At 40.9% G+C, this 16,777-nt stretch overlaps 1 protein-coding gene across 7 annotated transcripts in view; it reads right to left on the bottom strand.

The window, feature by feature from the left end:
• Nucleotides 1–16,777, bottom strand: part of LOC127356659 (RNA binding protein fox-1 homolog 3-like) — a 468,674-nt gene that overhangs the window by 334,111 nt on the left and 117,786 nt on the right. For 6 of the 7 annotated variants that reach the window (XM_051388636.1, XM_051388632.1, XM_051388628.1 and 3 more), the window contains exon 2: nucleotides 5,915–6,037. The exons of the other annotated variant lie outside the window; for it this stretch is intronic. The gene's annotated coding sequence lies outside the window, so the exon portion shown is untranslated. The remainder of the gene's footprint in view (nucleotides 1–5,914; nucleotides 6,038–16,777) is intronic. 7 annotated transcript variants of the gene reach the window in all.

The raw sequence follows: 16,777 nt of genomic DNA, 5'->3' as shown, positions 1-16,777 counted from the left end.
CCTGAGAAATCAGCATACTGAGCATCTCCGGCGCTGTCTTCATCACTCCAGAAAGCAGGAAGGCAGAGAAGGACTCAAAGACAGTCAATGTGTATGATTCCACTTCATCAACCATGCACATCGCCTTCCTAGTATTGGTTTTGAAAGACTTTTTCTACTCTTAAGATTAGGGAGTGGCAATGTTTGGACCTTTATTTAACTTGTCAGACTGATCTGTAATTCTACTGGGTTATTTTCTAGTCACTCACTTCCTAATCTCTGCCAGTGTTTTCTTCCCACTGTGGGTTCAAGTAATGCTCATTAAAATGTGAAGGAGAAGATTTGCTCTCTTACATTCTGCACAGATTTACGCCTGAAGGTTCCTTTTAACTAACCTGACTGTTTGTTCCACAGAACTATCAGGGAAGGCGTGGTTTTGAAAAAATACTTGCCAGGTGATTGAATGAATTATATATATATATATATATATATTATGCTCTCTTATGTAACTGATAGCTAGCAGCAGGAGTGCTAACCACTTTAGCAGCACTGTTGTTTTTGAGCAAAAACACTTCTCACACACACACACCGTCACACACCTCCTTTATGAACCTGGCTTTGTGTACGGGAGCACGTCACTGCATGCTGTTGCATTACGAGTTCCTGTCCCTGGAACTCAGGAGAGCCAGAGAAGAAGACAGCAGTGTCCACATACTTTTGGCCATATTTATGTACGTGATTCTCTGTTGAAATACATGTCACATCATCATCAGAGGAAGACAGTAAACCTCTCTGGAAATTACTCACGATGAAGCGTTAAAGACTTCACTTATGTCACTGCTTGACTGACTGTAAGGTTTTCTACATCTCATTATTGTAGCACCGGCACATCACTCTGGATACATCAGCTGATCCCACTCCCATTTGGCACTTCAAAATGTAGTCTATTTAAGCTGCCAGCATTTCATTCATCCCAGGTTTATTGAATATATGCAACTATTAGTGCCAACTGTGGTGGAAATCTTCCATCAATCCACAATAATTAAACTGCGAGTCTCCCTGATTAAGATCGAGAATGGCTGATTGTGAGCCATCGAGTCAAAGCAGTGGTCAACTGAAAGTCAAAACAGAAATTTGCCTGCATGCGCTTGTGGCTAAAATGTCTTATCTTGCAAGTATTTGGTCAACATCTCTGTGAATAGCACAGACATACAGTTTTGTACTGAGGCAGCAAACAATCAAATTGCCTACATTAGTACAATAATATCCGCAACAAATTGCTCCTGGCAAGAAACTGAGCCCATTATCTGATCAGATTTGACCACACATTCTTCAGTCCATCCAGCTGACAAAGACAGCACAAGTGGGTAATGTGCCAGCCAGCGCTGACCTCGGACTCGGGGAGAGGTTTTTCAGCACTCAGCGACTCTTCTTTCCTCCCACTTTGGAGTTCTTAAATCAGGTCCACAGTGGAGACTTCATGAATGAGCCCTAATGTGACAGAGAAATTGGGGATCACTTTCTCTGTCTGGCTCTGCCAACAGTCTGATGATATCGACGACTAGATGGCGTGAACGCGGGAGACTCCAAAGAGAGGATTAGAGAGGGGAGATAAGGCTATCCACTGTAATTAAGCCCTATCTCTGTACAGCCACTGAAGAAAATAAATCACCCTTCAGAGCCTGCCAGTGTTGAAATGCATGAACAATTATTCAATAATTAATCGTTATACATGCAGGCTCCAAACACTAATAGGACATATTTTAACTACAGCATTATAGCACTGTTAAATTAAATTAAGTCTGAATGCATTTAAGATCAATGTAATAGATCACCTATTTAACCTTTTTTAATCACTCTAATGTAATTGTATTAGCTCTGTTATCAAGCTTTTTATGATGTGCCCTATGTTCATTTCCCATTCCAGCCATGTATAATTGAGAATGGAGATATATAGGGTGTGGCACCAGACATACTGGTGGAAACATTAAGCAGGGCCCTGGAGGAAGGTGCCAGTCATACTCGCAGTCCAATCCTGATACCGTCAATAACATGCAGATGAGGTCAAATATGACATTGCAAGCTTTTAAAGTTGTTAGTTTAAAGGACGTTATCAAGTCTGCAAAGCACTGCTGCTGCCAAACAGCTAATGTATCTGCACTTCCCGGTTTTAAACACGCGGCACCTGCTAAGTCATTTCCTCTGGTGTAAAGGAAGCAATGTGCAGGATGTTTATATGTGAGGTTTTGGATAACTCAGGTTGCCAACGTGAGCAATGATAGCTAATATAGCTGTACAGAGGAACAGACTGCAAACAGAAACTCAAACTTCCAAAAGTCGAAAACTATGGGGTCTCCCAGATTAGCAGTCAAACCGTAAGGGATATTTTATTCTTAAATTCAATCCGATGTCCTGGAAATTACTTTCGTAAATGACTAAATTGTTTTCATAATTACTAATAATAATTCTGTGCAGAGACAATATTTTTTGAAACACTACATTTATGTATAACAGTGGAGTCGAAAGCAGGTGGTTGAGGAGGATGGCAGGCGTACATAGTGAAAGACTGCCCCACCGCAGTCCAGACTCCTGCCAGAAAAGCACTCTGGTTAAGGTTTGGGAAATTCCGCTCATAAAAAATCTTACGTTTCAAGGTTTTTGAATAGTCTCTACAAGAGCATAGTGTATTGCAAGATTGCTTTAGATTGTTGCAACATTGCCTGGCAGTTTAAAGTGAGTGCAAAAATTCTCAAGATGAAGTTACCTTTTTTTTTTTTACAGACAAAGATATATCTGCACATTGTAAGCAGAACAAATTTGATATATTTTGCCTTTTTCTCCTGTTTTGTAACAAGAGCTGTTCACTACCTTCACTAACTATTTTAACAGATGTTACGTTATCTCAACTCAATCTGGATGGTATACATAACAATGATCATTTCAATTTCTGTTCTCATAAAATTAAACATTTATATGTTTCTTTAATAACGCTGATGACACTGTAATTAGTTCCTGTTCTCAAGCAAAATATCTAAAAGCAATTAGGGCAGAGTGTGTAGTTAATTACACTAATTTATCTAGGGCTGCAACTAACAATTATTTTAAACATCATTATCATTAATCTGCCTATTGTTTCCACAATTAACTGAAGAACGATATGATCTCAGTGTCAAAAAAAAGTGACAAATGGCAATTTAACAACTTCTAACTTTCTCATTCTAAGGTGACTCCATCAGATTGTTTTTCCCGACAAACAATCCAGAACCTAAAGATAGGGGCTCCAAATGTACTGTGTGGGAAACTTGAGCATTACCTGTTCAATTGCTGAAAAGCATGTGGGGAAACTGGTATATATATATTTCATGGTAAAATAACCCAAAGTACATTTAGTGACATCATGACGTAAGTTCAGTCAGCTCTGCCCTTTGTCCTAGAAAACAGGAAATGTAATTCCAACCGAATGATCTTTTCTATTAACCTCATAGGGAAATGTTAATTAACGTACAAAGTTACAAACATACAAAGTCGCAAAAATGTTGATACTGAACTGACAACATATTTTCATTTGTATTTGTCCTACAGCAGGAACAAAAAATATCTGCTTTACACAGAAAGTTCCTCTACAGGAGAGGGCTAATGCTTCTCCTCAGAAGTATTTACGTATACGTGTGTTTTCAATTTCAAAATTCCACGTTTTCTGCAGCAAAACAATGGAGCAGTGCACTGTACCTCCTACAGTAAAGATTCTTCTGCTTTAGAGCCGCCTGGTTCGAGCTCTTCCAGGTCTGCATTAGGCAGTCAGAAGTAAAAGGATATTAGACATGAATAAAACAGAAGTTCTCTTTGAAATGATGTGACATTTCCATATCAACTGGAATAAAAACATTGTGGTACCCTTGATCTGTTTATGTGAAACTGAGCCAAGCAGTGAGATACTCTGATGTTTGATGTTCTGCTGAGGGTTTGAGTCAGTCGGCCAGCTGGTGGTTAGACGGACAAACGTCTGAAATTCCCCTAAACACTGCGGTCAACAACATGCAGAGACATCTGAGGCAGCACACATGGGTGGATGAGATGCCAACACAGTGAAACACAAACCGTCACAATGTCTTAAAGGTGATGTGTGTCTCAGTTTTAGCCTTTAAGATGCAGTATCATGGTCAAATGTGGGGTATCAGTATGGTGCGGTTCAGTATCGACATCCATAATTGAAGATTTTGATGAAAAATCTGCATTTTTGTGCACCTAAACCTTTTCTGGTCTATTTCCAAACACTACTCATGAACACAAACCTTTAACAGCATCAGAAAGGATCATTAACTTTGTTGTATGTTGTTATCTAGTGCCTGCATATTAAATAATTGGTAGTGATTGAGAGTTTGGCCTTGTTTGCCAGTGATAGCGGGCCACAACCCTGTGTTTTTGTGGCAGTTAAGTGATTGTTGTGCTTAGATTTGGATTCCAGATTCTGCCTTTAATAGTGATTTGTTTGTATAATTTAACCATAATAAAATGTATAAAATGAAGCAGGGATTTATTGGTGCACACAGCACCTTTAAGGATGCACAGGATGTGAGCACCCTTTACATTGTTGTCCAGTGTGTGTGTGAGTTGTTACCAACGGATGATGTTGGTTCTGTAATATGGTTGGTGCAACATCAGTGTGGGCACTCAACACTTTGTGATATTGCTTCAATTCCAACAGCCCAACAGCTGGGGAGCTAACATTGTTTGCCATTGCTTGGTCCAATTTGTGACCTCGGCACTCTGTGTGTTACTCCGTCATTCAAACAGAGTAACATCGGAGTGCTGAGGGCACAGGAGCACCCATTGCTCTGTGATTCAGTGGACACAGTCTATATTTCTAGATATTGTACAAGTTTTTACTTTTTTGTATTCTGGTTGTGATCTTATAATCAAACTGAACCCTTTTTTGTGCCAGCGGCGGAAAGCAATGCCAGTGTTAACTCTTGTTTAGCTTCTCTTTCTATCACTTCTTTCTTCGCAAACAATAATATTATGTTAATATTAGGGATTATTTTTATTTCAATTTTCCAATATCATGTAACACCTACAGCAACCTGATTTTTTCACAGATTATCTGTCTCGTGTGCTACTGTCAGGATATAGTGAAACACAAAGCAAATTTGTCAAACATCTATTTTTAGAAAAGTTACCTTTGGCAGCATTAAACTAAAATTCTTACATATAGCTCCTTTTAGTTTCATTTGAAAAAACTGAACTATTTAACCATTTATTGGCCTTGATTAGATTCTGTAACCATCTAAACACTGTTCTAAAACTTTTTTTCTTTCACCTTCTTTCCACCTTACCCCGAGGCGGTCGCCGAGTACGGTAGAAAGAAGGACAGAGAAGCATTTTGCCAGGAGCACAGAATCACTAGATTTCAGTCAGTGGCTGCTTGACTCCTCTGGAGAATGACAACCACAAAGAAACAAAGACGGCATGATGGTTTGACTGACAGCCTTTTATGTCTGCTCACTACAAGGTCAGATGTACCCTAAATAGGAAATAGATGTGAGTGATCCTGAATTTCTTAAAGGACGCCCTTCGTGTAGGATTCAACACTGTATGTTTTGGTAAAATGAAGATTATGAATTCTGAGTGGCAGTGAAAGGACTCCTCTAAAGAGTCGACATCAAAAGAGGAAGCCAAATAGGAGCGGAGTAGAATAATCTAAATATAATTGTGTGACTGCTGGCATGTCAACTTCAACCTTGTCTCATAAATGCCATAAGGAGGAAATGTTCTCGGAGGTTAATTTCACTATATTATCAAGAGAATTAAGGCAATTACCAACAAATGACAAAAAGGGCTATTCAGAACCAATTCTGAGGATAACTGACCGTGCTATGTCCTCTCAGCAGGTGGTTATTCATAATACAGCAGGTGATTCATATGAATTATTTCCTACCTGTCATTCACTTTGCTCCGCTGCCTCAGTCTGTCCAAGTAATTGTAGTCCTGTAGATTTCACTTTGGCACCTACGGCGGGATTCTTGGCTGACCTTCCTGGGAGCTTCCTTCTAGCAATTATCTGTGGACATTTTGAAGAGAGAAAGAACGTAAATATACCGGAGGGAATCCCGAAACAGATATTGTTCTATACAGTAGGCAGCTAGAACCACAGGAAGCAAAATATGGTTAAATAAAAACAACCACAGTCATGGCTACTCACTAATCTGAAGAAGGTTCTGCTGTCAAGTGTGTTGTACTAAAGGGTCAGGAATATTCTTTTGGTAAAATATCACATAAAGGCTCAAACAGCAGTCAAACACACTTGGTGCTGCCTTCCACACCCTGCCTTTACCTGATAAAACTGTGCAGTACCCCTGGCATTATGCGTGTTGTTATCCCCTGGCCCCTAAGAAGCACGGGAATATATCATAATCTGTTTTCAAATGATGTGTTACAGTACCACGCTTTGGTATTTTCCACATATGCTCATTCAATATCCCGACGATAAAACCAGCAGGACCTCAATTTGCCTTCGAACGTTTAATCTCCAAAAGAAAACACTTCCACACAAAGCAGCGAGAAGCTAAGTAACAGTACAGGGTCATTTGGCTCCAATGAAGTATTGGTAAAATGAGTTTCCATGGAGACTAATATGCTCGCGACTAAAGACACATAGAGTGGCATTTTGGAACGAGTGAAGCAAACTGTGGGGCACAAAGATAACAAGCTTAGACAAAGAGACATAATGTCAACACAGTCTTGCCACAGAGGGCTCAACCCGGAATCAACATGTACAGTAGCTGAAAAAGGTGCTAGACAGTTTACGCAGCTGAATGTCAAATACAAATTAAGTGGCCTGCGAATCAAAACATTGAACATGGCAACTCTAAAAGCTGGATTTAGGCACCACACACACACCCGATATATATGGATTTTTTGTCAACCAGACTTTCCAGGAACAAGTCCTGGATATTGTATAAAGGAACACCATCAGCATATTAACAATTGGTTCAAAACTACATTTAATTACATATAGGTTTAATCATATGACGTCCTGGTTTATGGTGTTCCTTGCATCATTTTTCATGTGCACAAAGGATTCTTTTCCATTATTTTATTTCTGTATTGGTATATAGAAGCACAACCTGGATTCTTTACTTACTATAATTTTTGTAGCTGATAAACAGTAAAACAAGGTGGGCATATCTACTACTTTTTTTATATATATCTTTTAAATTGAAATAAAATAAAGATAAGTAGGAGAAGTGTTCTATATGGTCTCTGAAGTATATGATGAGCTCCACTTTTTCAAGCATCACTTTCAAAAGACAAAAACAAAAGTGATCTTATACTGTGCTCTGACTATTATGATATATTGTATTGAGGGCCAAGGTTAGGCTTCAGGAGAGGGAAAAATATCTAATTAAAAACATTATACAAAATAGAAATCATACTTAAAAAAAAACACACATCTAAAAGGTCCCATTTGGCACCACAAACCCTTCGGATTTGAACAATTGGTTAGACAGTTATTGTATTTTCAAGGACATCTGGCTGATTTGTAGAATAGGATGCTGCTATGTGCTGCATTTTTCTTTTCACTATCAATATTTTGAGCCGGTCCAGTCCAACTTGTAATGTCTTTTCTTTATACACCATGGGTTAGGGCTCCTAAGGTTTGACACTAATAGTCACTGCTGCCCTTTTTTATATTATTATTCTTTCAAAATATTTAACCATTACAATGATCCTTTCTGAACATTAACCAAGACGTTTCAGTTTCTTAAAACTTTCAGAAACCATTAAAGTTCATTAAAAAAAAAAAAATTTTTTGGGGGGATTGGGGGTTTTGTTTTTTTTTTCTTGCAGTGTGTTTGTCCTACCTAAAAATGCACTGAATTCTATTCTGATGGTAACAATAAGCGAATGCGTTGAATAGATCCACTCCTAATAATCTGGATATTAAAAAAAAAAAATCGATTAACCTTGTGTGCTGTACCCTAGGAGTGCACAGTTTTCATCCCACTGAAACCAAGTCTTGTATGAGGATAAAAAACATACAAAGGTAATTCAGCCTCTGATATTGTACAGCATGGTGAATCTGCACGGTTGCCTATAAAACAGATATAAAGCCATAAAGTGCTGCTCAGAGGTGACCTTTATTTTGAAGAGCTGCTGTGTGACATGCTGTGAATTAGCCAACATCAACGCGTACAGAAATTTATGTCTTTGCGCGGCTTGACCTCTAAGTCAACAGTATGTCGAGAACAACTGGAACGATTGTAAGGAAAACAGACACTGCACACACAGCAATAAATGTATGACAATGCACGCTTGCCAGAAAAAACCTCTGATGTCTATCTGCCAGCGAGCCACTGCGGCCACTGTCATTGGTTACAAGGTGAGCCACCTACGTGCTCCCAACAAACATATTGATGTGATCGAGTTGGGATTTTTGCTTATCACCACAATATCAAGTCACCTTGTTCTTTTAGTTTTTCTAATCAAAAGTCAACAACGGCGCTATCTAACCCTGATATGGAGCCAATTAAATCCTTGTCTCAATCTATGGCGCTGTGGAGCGCATTCTAATTTGTTGTCAATTCAACATCCTCTAAGTGTTGTGTCCTGGCTGGAGTTTGCTGGAGTGAAAGTTTGGACACTTTTCATCACGTGATCAGAGGAATTAGCTGCAGATCAAGTAAATAAAGCCAGAAAATGGAAATATAATCAGTTTCACAGGTGGACAGCGACTGAGATTTAGTACCATGAGCCTCTGTTTTATCACAAGGTTGAGGGAGAGGGGGAAGCTATTGACACACAGAGGTACGCCTAAGCCACTTCACATCCCAATCGATCACAGGTCCACTCCACTACAAGTGGCATTCCCCTATAAAGTAAGATTTTCCTGCCCGCGCTGACTTTCAGGATCCAGACACCTGGCTGGACTTTGGTCCTGCGATATCTTCAGTTACAGTACTGCGCAGCACTTCAGTCCTCCTCCTTTGTTCCGCACTCAAGACTCAGTCAGTTTGAAAGCGTTTCTAGCTCAATGTTTGGCTGGTGCAAAAGCAGGAAACAGATGGCCGACTATTTCTGGATGGTACTACAGAGTGTCCAGCTCAAATAAAGTGTTCTCTCACAGGATCTTAGTGTTTTTTAATGTCTGCGTAGGGAACTTCATAAAGCCTTGGACCAAGAACTTGTAAATGGCCTGTGACAATGAGATTATAAAAAAGATTTTTAGGGTATTTGACATTATTATACTGAATTCAAATGCCTCCCTCCTTACTTTCTTTAACTCCAGCTAATCCCTCCCTGGAGGAAGCCTATTAACCTGGGCCAACACTCTGCTCCTCCTGATGAGGCTGAGGACAGGCCTCCTCTATTTGCTTTGCTGATCTCTGTCACTCAAACGGTCACATAATTATTGTGTGTCTTCACAGGTTACATAGTGGATATTAGCTGCATTGTAAGCGGACATTAATTACACGAGCAAGTGGACTGAGTTAATAAGGCTGTTTAAAACACATCTGAGGACGCACCTCTGTGGACGGTTACCATGGAGTCATGTTTATGGATAAGACACAAATGAGCAGCGCTGTTTATGTTCTTGGATGTAAATAAAATCATGGCACAATGATAAGCTCATTCATGACATGCCATCTGGCAGGCGCTGACAGTTTGAAATTACATTAATCCTTATCTATTCATTATGAAATTTGTGAGTATAGGTATAGCAATGCCTTATCGAGGTATAGTGCCTCCGCTGAATTTGAATTGATTTCTATCTATCTGGAATCCATTGCAAATTCCTCTCATGGCCGGCAATGCAGGAGGCAGTGTGACTGCTGCTCACAGGTCAAGTCAGATTCATCTCGGGCTATCTGATCAGCCCATCCCAGAGCTGTGCTATGTGTGAGAAATAGCACATTTTAGATTACAGCACTCCCTCTAAAAGCCTTCAGCTGTGGTGCACGTCTTTCAATAGTTCGGTACAGAGCGTTCATTTCATCTCTGGGCGCTTCTTTTAAAGGCTATCCCACAAGGTCCTATCACTAGGAGGTTCAAGGGCAAAATAAATCAGCGATGACACGTCCCATCGTTGTTATGTAGGGCACAGAGGTCTCCTGTCTGCAGCAGCAGCTCAGGTTGAGAGATCCCCTTTGTGTCTGAAGCGGGATCACATTAACAGCCTGACTCATTACATTAATAGCGGTGCCACCGCCGCAACATGAATAATGCCATTCCTTCGGTGAAGGGGTTACAAACCAGTCTGACAGCGGAAAAAGCATCAGGCTATTATTAACCATAAATCCATAAATGACACACACTGTCCATACAGGGGGACAGATATATTTAGAGCTGAGCCGCACCACTTTGTTCAGATCCATTAACGGTGGATACAAGATGATATGAGTAAAACCCATTGTTTATATTTAAATGAAAGACTGATGGAAAGTACCGGAGAATAAAAAATGACTAGGCCAGGACTTCCTGGCAGATCAGTTGTCTAAGATGCACACAGTGTAGGTGCAACATCCTGGATTTGAATCCGCCCCAGGACCCTTGCCACATGTCTTTTCCTGTTGTTGTCAAATAAAGCAAAAATGACAAAAATATAATCTTCAAAAAAACGTCTAGGCTGCAAATGCTTAGTAGCTCCGTGCCCTTCGTTGTTATGAATTGCAGGAATGCTTGTGGCAGCTCCACCGGATCAGCAGAATTTGGAAATTCTTCAAAAGCTGAATCTCCTCTAACCTTCCCCACCTCTCGAGCACCTTCCCCATCTACCCCAGCACCAGGGGATCTGTCACAAATCAAGGATGGGAAGGTCAATAAAAGCAAACCATGCCAGACTCTCTGACTGACACATCAAAAGTTCCCTCGGCAGCGCTCAACACTCTGCCTTCCTTCCCTTCCGACCAATTTAGCCGAGTCCGAGGGGAGCCCCCTAATCCATGCCTCTGAAAGTGCGCTTAATCAACCTCTGATTAAGAGGGAGCACGGCAAGGTGTCCAGCAACATCTTCACTGCCCCCATCCACTCCTGAAGTCGAAGAAAACAGGAGGAAACAGGATGTATTTGTCTTCACAGCCTCCCGTCCCTGATGTTCCCTCACAAATGTCTTCAGTCTCCTTGGTCTTGTTGTAGGCCCTCCATTCATTTAACATCCACCGATAGCAAATACAAAGCAAACATTTAGTTCCCTCTCATTTCTATCCCTCTCCCTCGCTCTCCCCTTTTGTTTTTTTCCTGTTGTTGTTATGAGCGTCCCCCAGGTGTCCGGGAATGAATTAAACATCAGTGTGTTGGTAGGAAGGGCACAGCTTCTCCTGAAAGGATTGAATGCAGAGCGTTGTTTGAGAAGAGAGCAGCAGTGGAGGTGACAGAGGAGGCTTTGCTCAGCACGAGGACGTGGAACCATCAGGGAACCACTTTGACCTCTAACATCTGACCGCCTTCATGAATAGTCATTTTTCAAGTCTCTCCAAGTAGCTGGGGTTTTCCAAACTTTTAAAAATGAGTTGGCCGGTGGGTGTGGGTGTTTCCGTGTGTAAAAATGAAATAAAGTTGTTGCTGGAGGCTTTGTTTACCTCAGTCATTTAAGAAACACTGCTCTGATTTTCAAACTTATTGGTATCGATTATGTGGCCGGAGTTAGCTGCCTAGTTTACATCCTCCATCCTTTGAGATCTAAACATCAGTGGTTCCTCTGAATAAATTATAAATCCCCAACATGCACACGATAATGTGAATGACTTTACTTTTTGATTTACTTTACAGCAACTCCAAAGAGAGGCAGAGGCTCAAGATGCAGCAAGTCTGGACAGACACCCGTGTGATCGCCTATGTAAGCCATCAGGAGTGACCAATGGGTGCTGCAGGGAACCTGTGGTAGCGTTCGGTAAGAGGTGTGGGCGTTTTTCACATCGGTCAAAGAAATATGACAATTTCAACCCCCTCGCCTCACACTCCCGTTCCAAACGTGTAGGAAAGATTATGCAAAACGCCAGAGGCCCTCCCTAGGGCCCGTGTTTGGTTTGTCCGTTCTGGGCTACTGTAGAAACACGGCGGTTAAACTACGGACTCTGTAGAAGAGCTCTCTCTATTGATAAAAACGTCTCATTCTAAGGTAACGAAAACACAACAATTCTTATTTTCTAGGGATTATACACTAATGAAAACATATCTATGAATATTATATTCCATTTCAATAGATCCTGCTAAATGTTACGCACTGGACCTTTAAGAGGCGTTATCTCTGTAAGCCGACTTCCACCAGCCTACTATAGACAGTGGCGTCGATCTCATCTGTGCTTGTTGCCATTTTTGAGGCAATTTGTCTGTAGTCATTCTTCTTTCCTGACACATGGTGATGACATCACCATTCTAAATCCAGCCTACAAAGTTCTGATAGGCTCAGTTGTCCCAGCAGTCTATAAGCACAACACTAGGTATTTAAATGGCAGAAAAACAAATCCAAGAGGTGATTCAGAGATCTGGAACCAGACTGCAACAGTGGCACCTGACAGGCAGCCCCAGCTTTGGCCACTACAACAAAATCCAGATCCAGACCTCATTAAGATAACTGTCATTCCACAGCGAGCTTAATGTGGGTGGAAGTGCAATAAACCACAACAGAAACTGACAATAAACCCTAAAGAATAAAAGCCTATCAACACGAACATGAGTTTAGTTCAGCAACATAAGGCTGTATAATATTTCCTCTGGTATGATTGCTAGAAGTGGCTAGCACAGTGTGAACAGCTTACGGGGGATGTTAGTGGAGATTGGATGTTTACGTAATTAGCAACAAAGTTGTCCTTTAACTATGTTTTTTGCTCAGCAGGGTGTTATTATGTTAAAACTCAACATCTGACAAGTGGATCATTTACATAAAATAGTGAGCGCCACTAAAATAGTGTGTGAAACTAAGGCAGACTAAACAAATAAGCAATACTCAAAGAAATACGGCACCTGGCATTATCACATGGGAATTTTTGTAACGTTACCTCCTTTAAAGTGCCAAATACTAATACTCCAATGTACACCAAATTTCTTAAAAATTGTCTTACATAATGTTGACAGATTTCTAAGCTGAGTAAAGTAATGCCACAGCTGAGTAGTTAAAACCACAGTTTAAATGCAGGAAGAAAGACACAGAATTGTCTTCCAGGTCTTCCCTCTGATCGATTGATAATCTTGAAAGAAAACGGTCTGGTAAACATATCCATGCCCCCAGCAGAATTGGTCAAAACACAGGGTTTAGTCCAACATTTCGCATCTGCTGTCAGCTCTAAAAGCAGGAAAACTACATTTCAATTAATATGAGCTTTCATGTAGATTTATTCATTTGCTTGTTGGCATGCACAGAGTGGTGTGCATGTGTTAAGAGAAGCTGTGCTGCAGAATCCCAGCTTTTATTTCATTAGTTTTCTTTCAGTCTAGTATAATCAGGCATGGGCATGACGAGTTTAGAATCCCGCAAGCAAGTTATGAAGCATTTCAAGGTGAAATATCTGATTTTTTTTTTTCCCTAAGTTGATTATCCAGGAAGGAGAAATGAGTCTCATATTTCAAGGCAGGGTTCAGTGAACTGTGGTCATGTGATTAATACCCTTGTCTGAAACTTTGCCAAAGAGCTAATGCCTGGCTCTTGGTTTACAATAACAAGAGATTTGTGTTGTGCATGCGGTCAAAACAAGAACAAAAAGTCAAAGGCTTTTCCAGAGCGAGAACAGACTCAGTAGGAGAGTGGGTTAAAAGGAAACATCTATCTCCTCAGCCCAACTCTGTCAAATATCTCCGCTATTTCAGAGTGACTTTGATCAACAAAGTACTGTGCTTGTCCATGGTAACACCCACATAAAACACACAGTCGAGGTTGCGTAATCTCTTTTGCATTGCATGTAACACAAGAAGATTCTTCCACATTTTCGGCACTTAGCAACAGAGAAAATGTCCATTGATGCTACTGACCTGCAGAAAGGGAAGACGCTCTTCGAAGCTGATCCATAGGATACGCTGCTGTTGTATTAATTACTACTGAATGTATAGTAGCGGTTTGTAAAAGGCACCGTGCGTCTGAGTCAGTGCACTGAAACAGGTGCTAAAAACAAACACAAGATGCAGTGAGATGTCAGTTAGAGTCTGCACACACCCACACAGTCAGAGGGAGAAGTCTAATTACCCAAAAAAGCGAGAACACCTGTGTGGCCTGAGCTTGGCTGTGTAAGAGCATGAAAGGGTGAGTTCACCCAAATCACCGCTATCTAGTCATGCAGACAGTTTTTGTTGTATTTTCAGAGGTTTTTAAGATACTGCTGAGAATTCTGCTACCACCTCAACCCAGCAGAGGTATTTAGTTTGAAGTCCTCAACAAATCTTAAAAAAAAAACATTTACTGGAACTTCTTCTTTTACAGAATAAATAGTCCCCACAGAAACTACTGAACTCTCATGGAAGGTCTGTTATAGTCAAGAATAACCAGGGCATTGTTTCTTGGCAAACACAGTGCTGTTGAGTATTTACATGTAAGTTTTCTTCTAAGAGGCAAGAATGAAATTTAATTTGCTTTCCTTTTCTTCCATATCTCAAAACCTCAGCAAATAAAATCAAACCCATCTGCATGACTGGGTGTAATTAATAGTAAATTCAGTGTACTTTGGTGTACTACACAGAGATAACTTCACTTAAGAAGATTGCATTACTTTGGCACAGCTAACTGCTTATTGAATGGATCAACATTTTTAGTGTCTGTGGGTGGTGGAGAGGCTTTAACCTGAACGAAACCTTTATTTAACCTCGACTTTAAGGATTTGCTCACTGTAGTTCAGGAAAGTCTTAAATTATGATACATTTCCCGCACATTGAGTAGAAATACCACTTGTTCTAAATTTGGACAAATAAGGAGAATCCAAGGGGTTTTAATTAATCATTGTTGGACACTCTTCTGTACTGCAGCCCTGCAGCTCCACTTCTTTTTTTCTTTTTTTTTGAGAAGTGTGTTCAGCATTTTAATTTGATATTAAAGTCTCACATTATGCAATGTTAAATAAAAGTTGCGGAGGAAGACATCACCTCCCACATCTGCTCAGCCCTCATTCTTTTCAGTCCCTCCTTCTCCGCCTTGTATCACTTTGTTTTTCTGCATGTCAAGTCAAAAGGAGGTTGTCACAGGAGACAGCTCGCTTGTCTCGTGCACATGATTGAGGTAGCTGCAATTTATAACGTAGCAGCCGGAGCGACAGACCTCACTTATCTCAGGCCAGCTCCTCTGCCAGTGCCCTTTCACTCAGCCAATGAGGATGAAAGTTGCAGGTTGGGTTACTTTGTCAAAAGCAGAGGAACCATTACAAATCTGCACTATCCATCCTTCTGTAGGGCATGGAGCTTTTCCCAGGGCGCAAAGCTGCTGCAGACCTGACTCTCCTCAAAAGCTGCCTGTCTATCTCTCACGCCCGGGAAGCTCACAGGGGGGTTGTTATCACAAAGGGCCAATTTGTTATCCTGGTTTCACTCCATCACAGAAGCCATTATTTGGGACTTTTATCTATCAAGAAAAAGCTGTTAATGTGAGAACGAAAGTGTGTACTCTGTCATTATGCCACTGAGGCTACTGACTGAATTCAAGCTGAATGAACCTGAGGCAATTACTCAAGGGAAAAAAGATCACAACTACGCCGACGTGAACTACCTTGAACTTTTAAGTTGCGGCCCGGTGGAAACACCACGTCTGATCCTTATGTTAATATTTTGTGTACTAATTGCACTGCAGCACAAAGCCCTTGATGGAGTAGGCACTTCCACCGTGGGCGGATCCTCCTATTAGTCGCAGCTCAGTTCTGCCTACGTGCTCTGACACCAGCACCTAAGCCCAGGAACACTGACTGCTGGATAATGCATCCACACCTGCAGGATGGACAATATTTCATAAACCTGAGTGCGAAGCCGTGATTTATCACTTTCACTTATTACTTGAGACACTTGGAATGATCGATTGGTTTATCCTCCAAGTTGAAGCTATGTATATATATCAGGAAAAAAAGAAGGGAAAAAGACAATTACCTGCTGAGGTACCTAGGTGGGAGGATATTTCCTGAGAGTCAACCTTCGCGCGGCAGTCTCGTGCCCTTTGTGTCTCCATCATGCACTGTGACTTAGCCGTCATTATCAGACCGACGGCTGCTCTGTCGATGCAAATGCTCTCTATTCTTACTCCTGCACGTTCAGATGGATTTAGGAGCAGTAGTGAGTAGAGAAAAAAGAGCCAAGCTCTGAGCAACACTCTGCTTTATTACATTTTTCTCTTTGATACATGAGAGGGAAAATGTCATGGAGGTGTTACAGCCGTTCACATGAGACACTGTTACAGGTATCATCTGGAGGGTTAAGAATTTAATTTTGTTGTAAAGAGGAATTTTAGGTGAAGGAAATGAAACAAATATTTGCGTCGCTACCAAAAACAGCCAGTAAATGAAATGCCACTGCCATTTACAATTAGGAGCTAGGAGCTTTTTTTCCACATCAACCTGTGAAACATCTATTTGGCTTCCTGACATCTGATCCTGAAAGTCTTGACACCCATTCTCAGTCCGGCCCAATCACTTGTCACACACCCGGTGTGGGCTGCAGGCCCCCTCTACCCTCCTCACAAGTCATCATTACACCACAAGCTGTCAAATTAAAACTTTTAAATTGTGCGAATGCCTCCTCGGAACTTTCCCTTTTTCCCAGCAACATATTGCAGAGATAATTGAGGATATTAGCAGCCAGACTGTTACCAAGAGATGAAAGGCAAGGAGGGAGCGGTGAC

Source organism: Dicentrarchus labrax, unplaced genomic scaffold, assembly GCF_905237075.1.
Source record: "Dicentrarchus labrax unplaced genomic scaffold, dlabrax2021, whole genome shotgun sequence".
NCBI lineage: Eukaryota > Metazoa > Chordata > Actinopteri > Moronidae > Dicentrarchus > Dicentrarchus labrax.
Note: the sequence above shows the minus strand (reverse complement) of the source record. Positions and strands in the feature narration are given on the sequence as shown.